The sequence below is a fragment of the Anomaloglossus baeobatrachus genome, chromosome 2, assembly GCF_048569485.1.
Source record: "Anomaloglossus baeobatrachus isolate aAnoBae1 chromosome 2, aAnoBae1.hap1, whole genome shotgun sequence".
Lineage (NCBI taxonomy): Eukaryota > Metazoa > Chordata > Amphibia > Anura > Aromobatidae > Anomaloglossus > Anomaloglossus baeobatrachus.
The window spans coordinates 78,011,511-78,028,341 of record NC_134354.1 but is presented as its reverse complement, the minus strand read 5'-3'; the positions used below and the strand labels follow the sequence as shown (position 1 = coordinate 78,028,341).

Here is a 16,831-nt window from a genome sequence, read left to right as displayed (position 1 = left end):
CCCTTCATTAGCTGCGTGGAGTTGACAGGAGCGGCGGTGTCTTCTGCAGCTCCGGTCACCTTCATGCAGCAGAGCTGGAAGCGACGCTGGACCATCCTGGAGTATGCCGGACATGGAGAGCTTTTTCGGGCTTATTAAATTGGTGAACAAGGCAATTTGTTAGTGTTTTTTTTTCTAATAAAGGATTGTTCGGGTGTGTGTGTTTATTTACTAAAACTTACAGATTACTCATGGAAGGTATCTCGGGGAGACGCCTGACATGATTAATCTAGGACTTATTGGCAGCTATGGGCTGCCAAAAACTCCTTATTACCCCAATTTGTCAACACACCAGGGCAAATCAGGAAGAGCCGGGTACAGTCCCAGAACTGTCGCATATAATGTATGCGGCAATTCTGGGCGGCTGCTGACTGATATTGTTAGGCTGGGGGGCTCCCCATAACATGGAGCTCCCCATCCTGAGAATACCAGCCTTCAGCCGTATGGCTTTATCTGGCTGGTATTAAAATTGGGTGGACCGCACGCCGTTTTTTAAATTATTTATTTATTTATTTTACTGCACAGTATAGACACGCCCACCGGCTGCTGTGATTGGGTGCAGTGAGACAGCTGTTACTCAGCGTGGGGGGCGTGTCTGACTTCAACCAATCACAGGCGTCTGTGGGTGGGAAAGCAGGGAATAGGAGATTGATTAATGAGCGGCCGGCATATTCAAAGTAATTGTTGCCGCGTATTCTCTGCACAGCTGTTCCTCGCCGCGCTGGTGATCGGGGAGCGGTAAGTATGAGAGAGGGCTGCTCACTTCAGTCACTCGGGGGATTAGCGGTCACTGGTGAATCCTTCACAGCTGACCGCTAATCAGTACGCGGCACACAGACAGAGCCGCGGCATGACAATGAAGTCGGGTGAAGTTCACCCGAGTTGATTCTCATCGCGCAACTCTGTCTGCTGTCAGCCGACATGTATCAATGACATTGTGCAACACACAAACGGACATTTCACACGGACATTCCACGTACACATACACGGGCATTTTACACACAAACACGGACATTTTACACGTACACACGGCTCGCATACGCCATCACACGGATGCCATACGTACCGGAGAAACGCCCCAAAAAAACGGAACACGGACCCGAAAAACGGACCGTGTCACATGGATGGTTTTTTTTGCGGAAGTGTGTTTTAGGCCTTATACCGAACCTGAACATCTTCTTTCAGCAAAGAGGGACAAAAACTATTCTCCTATCTCAGATCACTGCAATATTATTAAAGTGAATTTGTCACCAGGTTTTTGCTACCTCATCTGAGAGCAGGAGGATGTAGGCATAGAGACCCTGAATCCAACGATGTATCACTTACTTTACGGAGTGCAGCAGTTCTTATAGAATCAGAGTTTTTAGACTTAGCAATGCAGCAGAGCTGGGAAAGCTGCTCCTGCCCACACCAGACTCTCTATGTACAATGTCTATTGACACTGAGCTGCTTATCAGAAGAGGGGCTTATCAGACTACCAGGCACACACTGTTGAAGGAGCGATGATAATCTCTTGGTGCTGAAACAATCATTGTAAGTAAACAACACCACACAGCCTGGTAAGAGACACATCAGCTGAGATCTATGTTTTAACCCCTGCAGGGGAGGCTGCACGCGAAACACACATCAAGGGTTCTTCTCTGGCTATCACATAGGTCTTTTGTCCTCCTATATTCACATCAACATTGTCTATTCTCTCTCAGCTCTGCAGTGTTCAGCAGTCTCCTTATCAGGCATTTAACCCTTTGTCCTCCTTTTTAGGCAGACACTGGCTCTTTCACAATTACTATGACTTACTTTTGGCTATTTTTTCACTGACCTAGCCTAGACACAATCTACAGATGCCTGTGTATAGCTCCTCATTTACATTTTCACTTATACATTATTAATTTGTACTACAGTAGTATTTGTACAATCTTGCAGAAGTTTTGCCCTCATTATTTCTGCACATTCTTAGCTGCTTTTGGTCCCTATTCACATTCATCACTACAATTGAATCCTGTATTTTCACACAATTGACCAGTTGATGTCTAGAGTATATTAACTCTCTGATCCCTGTATGAGTTTTTCCACAGTATATTTATGATGATGCGATCTATTGTTTACTAACATCATCAACTTGTTTTGGTACTTTTGCAATCTGTGTATTTGTTGTAAATGTCACTCCATACTACAGCTGTTTTCTTCTATATTTTCCTCTGGAGGAGTCCTGGCTGGTTTTTGCCTTGTTTGACTTTCTCCTTTTAATCAAGTTTTATTTTAATATTTGTTCAATAAATACTTCTATTTATCTTGGCTATCACTACTGATTTTATTGTGGGTTTTTGTCAGTTATAGTCTATCGGCCTTTAACCGTTATAGTCTATCAATTATTTAATGATATTCCCCATTAATTCTCCCTTCCCCATTAATTCTCCATTTTACAGCTCCAAGCCTACTAGAAACTACCTTATTCTCTCCAACATAAAACCCATTCTCTTGCTGCCCACTCCACGATCCCTCTGGACCATTCAGCAATGCCCTCTCAATCTACAATAAACTCCATGTCATTTAAAACCTCTTACCTCTTGCAATATTTCCATTCTGGGCTTCACTGAAACATGGCTGACACCCTCCGAAACAGCCTCCCCTGGGGTGCTGAGTTACAGCGGCCTTCCCTGGACCCATACTCCTTGCCCTGGCAATAAACTTTCCTGCAACTTCTCATCTAAAGCCTGCTTTACACCATACGATCCAGCATACGATATCGTATGCGATCGTACCTGCCCCCATCGTATGTGCGGCACTTTCAATTTGCTGAACGTGTCGCACAAACGAGTAACCACCCGTCACACGTACTTACCCATCCATACGACCTCGATGTGGGAGGCGAACATCCACTTCCTGGGGTGGGAGGGACGTTCGGCGTCACATCGACGTCACGCGGCAGCCGGCCAATAGAAGCGGAGGGGCGGAGATGAGCGGGACGTAAACATCCCGCCCACCTCCTTCCTTCCGCATTGCCGGTGGGAGCCGCAGGACGCAGGTAAGCTGCAGTTCATCGTTCTCGGGGTGTCACATGAAGCGATGTGTGCTACCCCGGGTACGATGAACAACCTGACGCTCAATTTTTAGGAATTGAACGACGTGCATGTGATGAACGTTTTACCATTCAATCGCAATCGCACGTAGCTGTTACATGCTACAATGTAAGTTACGATACCGGATATGCGTCACTTACGACGTGACCCCGCCGACACATCGTACGATATATTGTAGCATGTAAAGCACCCTTAACTCTCTCTTCGACAACCTATAATATGGCTTCCATCCCCACCATTCTACTGAGACTGCTCTGACCAAATTTACTAACGATTTACTGCCAAAGCTAACTCACAATCCTCTATACTTCTCTTCCTAGATGTGTCCCCTGCCTTCAAAAGAGTTGACTACTCCCTCCTACTATAAATATTCTCTTCCGTTGGCGTCTTAGACTCCCACACGACCTCCTTAGTTTGCCCTCTCTCTGTTGCTTTTCCTCAAGGCTCTGTCCTGGGACCTCTACTCTTTTCCAGCTATGCTTTTCGCCTGTGAAAACTCAAAGTTTCATGGCTTTCAGTACCATCTATATACTGATTACACTCAGATCTACCTCTCTGGCCTAGACATCACTCCTCTGCTGTCCAGAGTCCTGGAGTGTCATCAGTAGGGATGATCGACTATCACAAATATTTGGCAATATTCGGCTTCGCGAATATCCGACGAATAGGTTGCGCTATATGAATATTCGATGCGCAATGTAAGTCTATGGGAAGCCCGAATAGTTGCTAATCGGCAACTATTCGGGTTTCCCATAGACTTACATTGCGCATCGAATATTCGCAAATAGTCGAATACCGGCGAGTCGGCGACCTATTCGGCGAATATGGGCGTTGCCGAATATTTGAGGTATTCGATCATCCCTAGGCATCAGCCATATCTTCTTTTTTCTCATCACGCTTCCTAAAGCTCAATGTGGACAAAACTGAACTCACCATCTTAAATCTCACTTAACTCTCCTACTTGATCTATCTATCACAATAAATGCCTTCACACTTTCCCCTGTACCAAAAGACTGCTGCCTTGGAGTAACACTTGACTCTGCCTTGTCCTTCAAACCGCACATCCAAGCCTCCAACTCAAAAATATTTCCATAATTCATCCCTTCCTCATCTCTGGACTAATGAAAATGCTAGTTCATGCACTCATATCCCACCTTGACTACTGCAACATCATCCTCCGTGGCCTTCCTGCTATCACTCTCGGACCTCTCTAGCCCATTCTTAACTCTACTGCACATGAATCAATCTTCCTCCTCGCTACTCCTCCACTTCTTCCCTCTACAAAATACTTCAATGGTTCTCAATTCCCCAATGTATCCAGTTCAAACTACTAGAACTGACCTACAAAGCTGTTAATTAACTGTCTCCTCTGTATGTCTCGAAACTAATCTCCCGATATCTACCATCTTGTAATTTCTGGTCAGCTCAGGACCTCCTTCTCTCCTCCACACTTATTCATTCCTCACTCATTTCCAAGACTTTTCCTGACTAACCCTCATCCTCCTGGAATTCTGTGCCCAACATGTCCATTTATCCACCATATTTGGAACCTTCAGATGGAACTTGAAAACCCATCTCTTCAAGAAAACTACACCCTGCAATAATCCCGCTGCCACCTCACCACCAGAGCTGTGGCTAACCCTCCTCCCCCAACCCACTGCCTCCCTACCAATCATCCCCTACAAGGTAATCCCACTAATGCAGGGCCCTCGCCACTCTGTACCAATCTGTCATTGTTAGTTTGTTTACAGTAATTTATATCTGTATTTTATATGTAACCCCTTCTCATGTACAGCGCCATGGGGTCAATAGTACTCTATAAAGGAATAATTCTAATAATATTTGCTGGTGGTCACACATGATTGAGAATATCAGTGACCAGACAGCTGGATTACGAGTATATACACGCTTTTGTACTGTAGTGATATATACACAAACATTTATTTTCAGTTCTTTGAAGTATAAGGAAGGGGCATTGCTTACAACTTTTGGACAAATTTGCTGAACGTTAAAGGACAATTTCCAATGTTAAAGCAATTACTTATTCCAAAATAACTAGAGATTGACCCCCAACAGAGGTTGTGAATGGAACTCTGCAGATACCCATTTAAATAGGACGGAGGTGAAGTATGCGCACCACCGACCCATTCATTGTCTATACCGCTCCAGTCCCCGACTAGAAAACATTTCTGGCGCAACACACTCGGAGTCACACACTACTCAGAAGAGGCGCCAAGTTCATGTAGTTGTGTGTGCCTCATAATGAATTTGGCGCCTTCTTCTTCAATAAACCTGGTGTAGTGTGAGTGTGCGCCGCGCCAGTATTGATCAATCAGCCCAATGAATTTTAAATACTGGTGGATGTAGTGGGGTTTATTTGTAGTTTGTAACCCTTTGTACATTTTGTTCTTAAGGTTCTTGAAGCATTATAAAGATGCCGATGGGGGAAATGCCAAAACATCTCCTCCATAGCGGTAGCATGCTGCTTAAACAAACACTCAATAGTTTAAAAAAGCCTGCATTTCTAAAGTTTTCTATATTTCCCCAAAGTCTTTAAAGCAACATCAGAACCCGGAGTATTTTATTTAAAAAAAAAAAAGAAATAAAAAAATGCCCAAAACACAAAAATGCTGAGAACAATGTGTGTGAACTGATCTGATAGATCCCATTAGTCTTTCCATTCTCACGTGAAATGTGGAATTCGTCCATTCATCTCCCTCTAGAGCAAATATTTAGGTTCCGCTATACTGTAGAGCTGCAGTCTGGGGTCATATTAGTATTTGCAATCTAGACATTAAAGAAGTTTACAGACAAAGTGAGAAACAAAATTATACAGATGTAGCAGAGCTGAATGCGTCACTTAACCCTTCTGGCCAGAACCTAAGTGCATATGAGCAAAGATAATGCAAAACATGTAAAAACACAAATTGCACATTGCACATTCACAGCTCTGCTATACTGAAAATAATCCAAATAACCTGAAGACTCATTTAAAGGGTATTTCTATATTTCAGTAACTTTAGTACAGGTATTAGGAGAAAACAAAAAAGTGTAGTTTTTCATGTGCAGAATTAATTAACCCTTCCAATACTTATGGTAAATTAATTTGAAGTGAGATCTTACCTGTTCGCCGAGTATGCCCTGGCTGATATCCCTTCAGAATGTGTGATCCAACTTTCTTATCATTTCCCCAAAAACACGCAGGAGAATATGAAGATATCGCCTGGAATCTGATTCCTTGTTAATCCATGTGTGAACTCAGAAAGAAAGGACAAGGCAATGTGAAAACCCTTAACGTACTAAATAAGACAAGGCAAAATTGTGTAGGAAAATAAGGCAAAAGCTGTTCTGAGAGAGACTCGCAGGCAGCCCAGGAGCTCATTGTACTGAGTGTTTCTCCACTGTGCAACATTCCATGATCTGGATAGGCACCAGCTAGAGAGGATACTGCCACCTGCTGGGCACATTCAGCATTGTGTGAAGATTCAGCACTGAGCACACAAGCTTCTCTGTTACCAACTTACACTGTAAGGTCATATATACAGCTGTATTCAATAAATGGGACTGTGCCTAACAGCTGAGGACATAGACGTCATTACATTAATATCCGTTCATGGCTACATTTGTCAAAGTTGTAATTTCACATTACCAAAAAGTGCAACAAATATATAATATCCATTGTTACATATTGTTTTCCACCTCTCATTTATCACTTTTTAAGGTCCAGTATATTCTAAAGATCCCTACAACTGCAACATACAAAGCTATCAAATAAAAGCCTCCTCGACATGCGTAACAAGAGTGTTCAAATGTATATACTGTCATGACAAATTATACTCATGATTTACCCATAAATTCAAATGCAAAATGTTTTGGGAAAAATAGCTACTTCATTTTCTGGAACAATTTGAAGGGTGGCAACACTTTCGGCCAAGACTGGATGTCTATTTTAGGGCAAATATGCTGGTTGAGAATTAAAGAAAAGATTTTATGAAATGTCATATACTGTACATATTTCTAGTAAATCTGCAGCGATAATTGACCTGCGCTAAAAATTTGAGATCTCCAGTACGTCAACTTATGATTCAGATTTTCATGGTGGATTTCACCCAGCATGTTATTCAGTGTATTTTTCCCTCAGTAGATATCCTGCTGTAGTGACTACTAGTAGAAAACTACTACTCAGTGTGTCCTCTCTTTATGTCAGTGGTCTCTGCTCTAAAGCCTCTCTAACTGCTGGTGAGAAAAGAAATCCTACTGAGCATCAAAATAGGCAACACATGCTCATTGTGTTCTCTTCTCTTGCCTGTACAAGTGCATCTCAATAAATTAGAATATAATCAAAAAGTTAATTTATTTCAGTAATTCAATATGAAAAGGGAAACACATATATTATATAGATTCATTACACACAGAGGGATCTATTCCTATATATTATATAGAGTCATTACACACAGAGGGATCTATTCCTATATATTATATAGAGTCATTACACACAGAGGGATCCATTCCTATATATTATATAGAGTCATTACACACAGAGGGATCTATTCCTATATATTATATAGAGTCATTACACACAGAGGGATCTATTCCTATATATTATATAGAGTCATTACACACAGAGGGATCTATTCCTATATATTATATAGAGACATTACACACAGAGGGATCCATTCCTATATATTATATAGAGACATTACACACAGAGGGATCTATTCCTATATATTATATAGAGACATTACACACAGAGGGATCTATTCCTATATATTATATAGATTCATTACACACAGAGGGATCCATTCCTATATATTATATAGAGTCATTACACACAGAGGGATCTATTCCTATATATTATATAGAGTCATTACACACAGAGGGATCTATTCCTATATATTATATAGAGACATTACACACAGAGGGATCCATTCCTATATATTATATAGAGACATTACACACAGAGGGATCTATTCCTATATATTATATAGAGACATTACACACAGAGGGATCTATTCCTATATATTATATAGATTCATTACACACAGAGGGATCTATTCCTATATATTATATAGAGTCATTACACACAGAGGAATCTATTTCTATATATTATATAGAGTCATTACACACAGAGTCATCTATTTCAAGTGTTTATTTCTGTTAATGTTGATGATTATGGCTACCAGCCTATGAAAACCCAAAAGTCATTATCTCAGAAAAGTAGAATATTATATAAGACCAACTGAAAAAATGGTTTTAAACTCAGAAATGTTGGCGCCTACTGAAAAGCCTGTACAGTAAATGCCTCAATACTTGGTCAGGGCTCCTTTTGCACGAATTACTGCATCAATGCGATGTGGCATGGAGGTGATCAGCCTGTGGCACTGCTGAGGTGTTATGGAAGCCCAGGTTGCTTTGATAGTAGCCTTCAGCTCGTCTGCATTGTTGGGTCTGGTGTCTCTCATCTCCCTCTTGACAATACCCCATAGATTCTGTCTGGGATTTTGGTCAGGCGAGTTTGCTGGCCAATTAAGCACAGTGATACTGTGGTTAGTAAACCAGGTATTGGTACTTTGGCAGTGTGGACAGGTGCCAAGTCCTGCTGCAAAAAAGAAATTTACATTTCCAAAAAGCTTGTCGGCAGAGGGAAACATGAAGTGCTGTAACATTTCCTGGTAGACGGCTGCACTGACTTTGCTCTTGATAAATCACAGTAGACCTACACCAGCAGATGACATGGCTCCCCAAACCATCTTTGATTTTGGAAACTTCACACTAGACCTCAAGCAGCTTTGATTGTGGCCTCTCCACTCTTCGGTGGGCTTTGCACGTTGCGACATCGCAAGCCAATGCTGCAATGTCACACGCGATAGTCCCCGCCCCCGTCGCAGGTACGATATCGTGTGATAGCTGGAGTAGCGAAAATTATCGCTACGCCAGCTTCACATGCACTCACCTGCCCTGCGACCGTCGCTCTGGCCGGCGACCCGCCTCCATCCTAAGGGGGCGGGTCGTGCGGCGTCATAGCGACGTCACACGGCAGGCGGCCAATAGCGGCGGAGGGGCGGAGATGAGCAGGATGTAAACATCCCACCCACCTCCTTCCTTCCGTAGAGCCGCCTGCGGCAGGTAAGGTGAAGTTCCTTACTCCTGCGGCGTAACACACAGCGATGTGTGCTGCCGCAGGAACAAGGAACAGCATTGTACCATCGCTGCAGCAAAATCATGGAAAAGTCTGAGCTTGCAACGATGATACGATAACGACGCTTTTGCGCTCGTTTATTGTATCATCTAGGATTTACACACTACGACATCGCAAGTGACGCCGGATGTGCGTCACTTTCTATTTGACCCCACCGATATCGCACCTGCGATGTCGTAGTGTGCAAAGCCGCCCTTCCTCCAGACTCTGGGACCTTGATTTCCAAATGAAATGCAAAATTTACTTTCATCTGAAACAACACCTTGGACACTGAGAACAGTCCAGTTCTTTTTCTCCTTGGCCCAGGTAAGACGCTTTTGGCGTTGTCTATTGGTGATGAGTGGTTTCACACAAAGAATGTGACAGTTGTAGCCCATGTCCTGGATATGTCTGTGTGTGGTGGCTCTTGAAGCACTGACTTCAGCAGCAGTCCACTCCTTGTGAATCTAACCCCAAATTTTTGAATGGCCTTTTCTTAACAATCCCATCAAGGCTGTGGTTATCCCAGTTACTTGTGCACTTTTTTCTACCACACTTTTTCCTTCAACTCAACTTTCCATTAATTGTTTGGATACAGCACTCTGTGAACAGCCAGCGTCTTTAGCAATGGCATTTTGTGGCTTACCCCCCTTGTGGAGTGTGACAATGACTGCCTTCTGCACATCTGTCAAGTCAACAGTCTTCCCCATGATTGTGTAGCCTACTGAACCAGACTAAGGGACCATTTTAAATGCTTAGGAAGCCTTTGCAGATGTTTTGTGGTAATTATTCTAAATTTCTGAAATCATCAACATTAAGAGAAATAAACACTTGAAATAGATCACTCTGTAATTACTCTATATAGTGGGGAAAAAAGTATTTATTCAGTCACCAATTGTGCAAGTTCTCCCACTTCAAAAGATGAGAGAGGCCTCTAATTGACATCATAGGTAGACCACAACTATAAGAGACAAAATGAGAAAACAAATCCAGAAAATCATCTTATCTGATTTGGCAAGATTTTTTTGCAAATTATGGTGGAAAATAAGTATTTGGTCATTAACAAAAGTACATCTCAATATTTTGTTATATATCCTTTGTTGGCAATGACAGAGGTCACATATTTTCTGTAACTCTTCTGAAAGGTTGGCACACACTGTTGTTGGTATGTTGGCCCATTCCTCCATGCATATCTCCTCTAGAGCAGTGATGCTTTGGGCCTGTCGCTGGGCAACTTGGACTTTCAACTCCCTCCAAAGGTTTTCAATATGGTTGAGACCTGGAGACTGGCTAGGCCCCTCCCGGACCTTCATATGCTTCTTACAAAGCCACTTCTTCATTGCCCTGGTGGTGTGCTTGGGATCATTATCATGCTGAAATACCCAGGTACGTTTCATCTTCAATGCCCTTGCTGATGGAAGGAGGTTTGCACTCACAAGCTCATGATACGTGGCCCCATTTATTCTTTAATGTATACGAATCAGTCGTCCTGCTCCAAAGCATGATGTTGCCACCCCCATGCTTCACAGTAGGTATGGTGTTCTTTGGATGCAACTCAGCATTCTGTCTTCTGCAAACACAATGAGTTGAGTTTCGACCAAACAGTTCTACCTTGGTTTTATCAGACCATATGACATTCTCCCAATACTCTTCTAGATAATCTAAATGCTCTCTAGCAAACTTCAGATGGGCCCGGACATGAACTGGCTTAAGCAGGGGAACATTTCTGGCACTGCAGGATCTGAGTCCCTGGTGGCGTAGTGTGTTACTGATAGTAGTCTTTGTTACAGTGCAATCCAAATGTTTGGCAAATATCACATCTTGTAAACACTTTTGTAGGCAGCCAAAAGTCTTTCAATTTTTATTTGTGGGATTTTCATCCATTATTCATTGGAAAAGTATTCCAGTTCTGTGAGATTCCTTGCTCGTCTTGCATGCATTGCTCTTTTGAGGTTTAGCCACAGAGCTTCAATGATTTGGGACTGATTAGGGGACTGTGAGGGCCATTATACAACCTTCAGCTAGCGCCTTTTGAGGTAGCCTAATGTTAATTTTGATGTGTATTTGATGTGATCCTTATCCATTTGTAGAAGCCATCCTTTTTAAAACTTCAGCATTTTTACAGATGGTATTATGTTTGCATCAAGAATTTATTAAAATTTCATTGAATTCATTCTTCCCTCTACTCATGAAATATTCCCAGTGCCATTGGCTGCAACATAACCCCAAAGCATAATTGATCCACCCCCATGCTTAATGGTTGACGAGATATTCTTTTCCTTAAATTCTGTGCCCTTTTTTCTCCACACATACCTTTGATCATTGTGGTCAAAGAGTTATATTTTAAGCTTATTGTTCCACAGAACTTGTTTCCAACATGCATCAAGCTTGATAAGATGTTATTTTACATATTTCTGATGCTGAATTTTGTGGTGAGAACATAGGAGAGGTTTTCCTCTGATGACTCTATCATGAAGGCTTTATGTGTACAAGTGTCTCTGAACAGCGGAACAATGAAGCACAACTCTACAGTCTGCTAAATCTTCCTGAAGGTCTTTTGCAGTCAAACTGGGCTATTGATTGATTTGCCTATCTAGTAATCCTATGAGCAGCTATCACAAATGTTGCTTGGTCTTCCAGGCCTTATTTTGACCTCCACTGAACCTGTTAACTTCCATTTCTTAATTGCATTTGAAACTGAGGAAAGGGTTTCTTGAAAACTCTTTGCTCTCTTCTCCTGCATTGTGGGGATCCACAATTTTCATTTTCAGAGTGTTAAGTAGCTACTTAGAAGAACCCATAGCTGCTGTTTTTTTCGCACAAGGTTAGAGGAGGCCAGGTATTTATAAAGCTGTGAAATTTGTATCACCCGGCCTTTCATAACGATGACAGTGAACAAGCCATAAAACTAAAAGGCTAATTAATGTCTGAAATCTTTGGTCAAAGGTTATACAGTTAGGTCCAGAAATATTTGGACAGTGACACAAGTTTTGTTATTTTAGCTGTTTACAAAAACATGTTCAGAAATACAATTATATATATAATATGGGCTGAAAGTGCACACTCCCAGCAGCAATATGAGAGTTTTCACATCCAAATCGGAGAAAGGGTTTAGGAATCATAGCTCTGTAATGCATAGCCTCCTCTTTTTCAAGGGACCAAAAGTAATTGGACAAGGGACTCTAAGGGCTGCAATTAACTCTGAAGGCGTCTCCCTCGTTAACCTGTAATCAATGAAGTAGTTAAAAGGTCTGGGGTTGATTACAGGTGTGTGGTTTTGCATTTGGAAGTTGTTGCTGTGACCAGACAACATGCGGTCTAAGGAACTCTCAATTGAGGTGAAGCAGAACATCCTGAGGCTGAAAAAAAAGAAAAAATCCATCAGAGAGATAGCAGACATGCTTGGAGTAGCAAAATCAACAGTCGGGTACATTCTGAGAAAAAAGGAATTGACTGGTGAGCTTGGGAACTCAAAAAGGCCTGGGCGTCCACGGATGACAACAGTGGTGGATGATCGCCGCATACTTTCTTTGGTGAAGAAGAGCCCGTTCACAACATCAACTGAAGTCCAGAACACTCTCAGTGAAGTAGGTGTATCTGTCTCTAAGTCAACAGTAAAGAGAAGACTCCATGAAAGTAAATACAAAGGGTTCACATCTAGATGCAAACCATTCATCAATTCCAAAAATAGACAGGCCAGAGTTAAATTTGCTGAAAAACACCTCATGAAGCCAGCTCAGTTCTGGAAAAGTATTCTATGGACAGATGAGACAAAGATCAACCTGTACCAGAATGATGGGAAGAAAAAAGTTTGGAGAAGAAAGGGAACGGCACATGATCCAAGGCACACTACATCCTCTGTAAAACATGGTGGAGGCAACGTGATGGCATGGGCATGCATGGCTTTCAATGGCACTGGGTCACTTGTGTTTATTGATGACATAACAGCAGACAAGAGTAGCCGGATGAATTCTGAAGTGTACCGGGATATACTTTCAGCCCAGATTCAGCCAAATGCCGCAAAGTTGATCGGACGGCGCTTCATAGTACAGATGGACAATGACCCCAAGCATACAGCCAAAGCTACCCAGGAGTTCATGAGTGCAAAAAAGTGGAACATTCTGCAATGGCCAAGTCAATCACCAGATCTTAACCCAATTGAGCATGCATTTCACTTGCTCAAATCCAGACTTAAGACGGAAAGACCCACAAAAAAGCAAGACCTGAAGGCTGCGGCTGTAAAGGCCTGGCAAAGCATTAAGAAGGAGGAAACCCAGCGTTTGGTGATGTCCATGGGTTCCAGACTTAAGGCAGTGATTGCCTCCAAAGGATTCGCAACAAAATATTGAAAATAAAAATATTTTGTTTGGGTTTGGTTTATTTGTCCAATTACTTTTGACCTCCTAAAATGTGGAGTGTTTGTAAAGAAATGTGTACAATTCCTACAATTTCTATCAGATATTTTTGTTCAAACCTTCAAATTAAACGTTACAATCTGCACTTGAATTCTGTTGTAGAGATTTCATTTCAAATCCAATGTGGTGGCATGCAGAGCCCAACTCGCGAAAATTGTGTCACTGTCCAAATATTTCTGGACTTAACTGTATGTGCACACAAGTCTCCAAGGGTGCCCAATCTTTTGCATCAGCCCATTTTCCTTTTTGTAATGTTTCAAGTTCCCTAAAATACAAAGAAAATTTGTCACCTTTAATTTTATGTCTTCTAGAGATCATTTCTTTACCAACTTTCTTAATTGTTGACAATAACTGTAATTTTAACAAGGGGTGCCTAAACTTTTACATGTTACAGTATACTTGATTTTTTTAGGACCTATTTGTCAACTTGGAGCTTGTTAAAACTAGGGATGAGCGAACCTGAATGGTAAAGTTTTGGGTTTATATCAGGTAAAATATGTCTTTGTATAGTGTTAGCCAGTAGAGATAAAAAAAAAATGTTTAAAAGAACTGAGAGTTCTCAGTGCTTGATACCTTTTAATGGCTAACTGAAAAGATGGTAATAATAGCAAGCTTTCGAGACTACTCAGGTCTCTTCATCAGGCTCAATATAACACAAAATCTGAAGAGTCAAATATTGATACACAACAGGACATAGAATGAAGCAGTAAATAAGACAAGTTATGTGAAGCAGAACTATCAGTATAGGAAGAGGACAAACTGTTGTGGCAGTAAATATTGGAGCAGTTCATAGATAAGCAGTGTGAAAGTTATATTGACCTCTTATTGAGGTCTGGCCCATAGTTGTGATGACCCCAGATGCTCTGAGGAGCACATTTCTTAACTGATGTAAAAAGACATAAATCCATGTGATACATTTATTCCTGCTCTGAATGTGTCAAAGGTCATCATAAGTTTGTACTCCCATAGTCTCCTGTCTCTCTGGGATTTGAAATTTCCTTTCAATACCAGACACCGGATACCTGTGTCTCTAGGACACAAACTCGAACATGGACTTTTTAAAAAAAATCTGTGGCTGAGTTCGGAGTTAGGGTGCTGTTTGTAGGCTAATAAAGTTTGTTGAAATGCTGCAATGCAGGCAATCATTAAGCTTTATTGCATGGGGAAAATGCCTGTACACTGCTGTGAACAATAAAGAAGAAAAAAAAAATGATGAGGGGTTCTGCTTGTTTTAAATACCCTGCGCAGGTAAAGCAGACCAATTGGAGCTGCAGCCCTCAGCTGTCTGCTTTACCCTGGCAGGTCATCAGAAATAGAGAGGACCCCACTCCTTTTTTAAATTTAGTTAAATAATAAAAAAAGCCCTGGATCCCCCCTAATTTGATATCCAGCCAAGGCAAAGCAAACAGCTGGGGGCTGATATTATCATGCAGGGAAGGCCAATGGTCATTTGGTCCTTCCCAACCTAAAAATAGCAGTTCACGGCCACCCCAGAAATGGTGCATCTGTTAGACATGCCAATTCTGGCACCTTGCCAAGCTATTCCAGATTGCCCTGGTGCAGTAGCAATCAGGGTAATCCTTTTGGGTTGATGTAAGCTGTGAATTGACAGTTGGCATCAAGTCCAGGGGCTAGTAATGGAAAGGTGTCTATCAGACATTCCATTACTAACCTGGCAAGTGAAGAGTTAAAAACAATCACTCATGCACACACAGGAAAAAAATAATTTATTTGAATAAAGACTCCCCATAATTCCTCGCTCACCAATTTATTATTTAAAAAGAAATCCTCAAAGTTCCATCTTAATCAAACAGTATAATGTCCCATGATGCCCATTTACTCCTATGGATCTTGTTCTAAGAGAGGTTTAGAATATGTCACTCTTGGCCAGAGGTGGGCCCTGCATTTTTCTCACATGGGAAAAATTCCATGCCTGCCGTAGACCAGCAGTGAACTACGGAGTCTCATGAAATCGTTCATGGGATATTACACCAGTGGATTACATTGGAACTTTGAGGAGGATTTTTTTAAATTAATAACTTGGTGAATGAGGGAGTGTGAGGGAGTCTTTCTTTAAATAAACTATTTTATTCCTGTGTGTGTTTTTTAAGTCTACATTTGCTGGGTTAGTATTGGGGGTGTCTGATAGATGATTCTCCATTACTAACCCCTGGGCTTGATACCAGCTATCAATTTACAGCTGATATTAGCGCCAAATGAAATTACCCAAATTGCCACTGCATCAGGTAAATTGGAAAAAGCCAGGAAAAGTGCCAGAATTGGTTCATGTAATAGACGCTGCGACTGGGAGGGGCCAAATAATGATGGGCTCTCCCAGCCTAATGATAACAGCCCTTCCTTCAGACTGCTGTACTTTGGCTGGTTAACAAAAATAGGGCAGAGGCAATGCCATTTTTTTTTAATTATTTAAATAATTTCAAAAAATGTTTTGGGGTCCCCAATATTTTTGATAACCAGCCAAGGTAAAGCAGACAGCTGAGGCTTGCAATCAGCAGCTGTTTGCTTTACCTGCGTTATCAATGACGCTTGTGCAGAAAGGTGGGTAGGAATATGGGCGGGGAAGAGGGTGAATATTCATGGGCAATAAACATAGAGTCCAATCCCTGATGCCGGCACAGAGGGTGGGCGGAGGAAGGGGGTGAATATTAAACACATACTCCAGTCACTTACACTGGAACAGCCAGGCTCTTTTTGGTGATCCGGTTCCCATGGCTCCACTCACCAAAAAGAACCGGATCTTTCGGATCGTTCTCGGATCCTCATTAAATATGTGTTCAACCCAGGTGAACACATATTTAAGATTATAGTGACGCCGCAAAATCCCTGCCCACCCATGGGTAAACCCCGCCCACTTACAAGCGGCCAATTAGATTGCTGAGTAGGCGGAGTTTAGCCGACGGTGGGCGGGGTTTTGGCGGCAAAAAAAGATGTTTAGAGATTTGAGTGGCTCACATTGGTGATCCGGCCCCTGTCGTTCACAGCAGGGAACCGGATCTTTGTGTCGGATCGTTCACGACCAACACATCACTACTTGTCATTGTCTTAACTAGTCTTGTTTCCGTCACCACAATCCAGTTCAGTCATACAGTCCAGTCATT

The 16,831-nt window shown here is 41.9% G+C and overlaps 1 protein-coding gene across 2 annotated transcripts in view; it reads right to left on the bottom strand.

Moving 5' to 3' along the window:
- HTR1F (5-hydroxytryptamine receptor 1F) overlaps positions 1-6,520 on the bottom strand; it is a 417,661-nt gene extending 411,141 nt beyond the window's left edge. For both annotated transcript variants that reach the window (XM_075333085.1, XM_075333084.1), the window contains exon 1: positions 6,243-6,520. The gene's annotated coding sequence lies outside the window, so the exon portion shown is untranslated. The remainder of the gene's footprint in view (positions 1-6,242) is intronic.
- Positions 6,521-16,831: the final 10,311 nt, after the last annotated feature.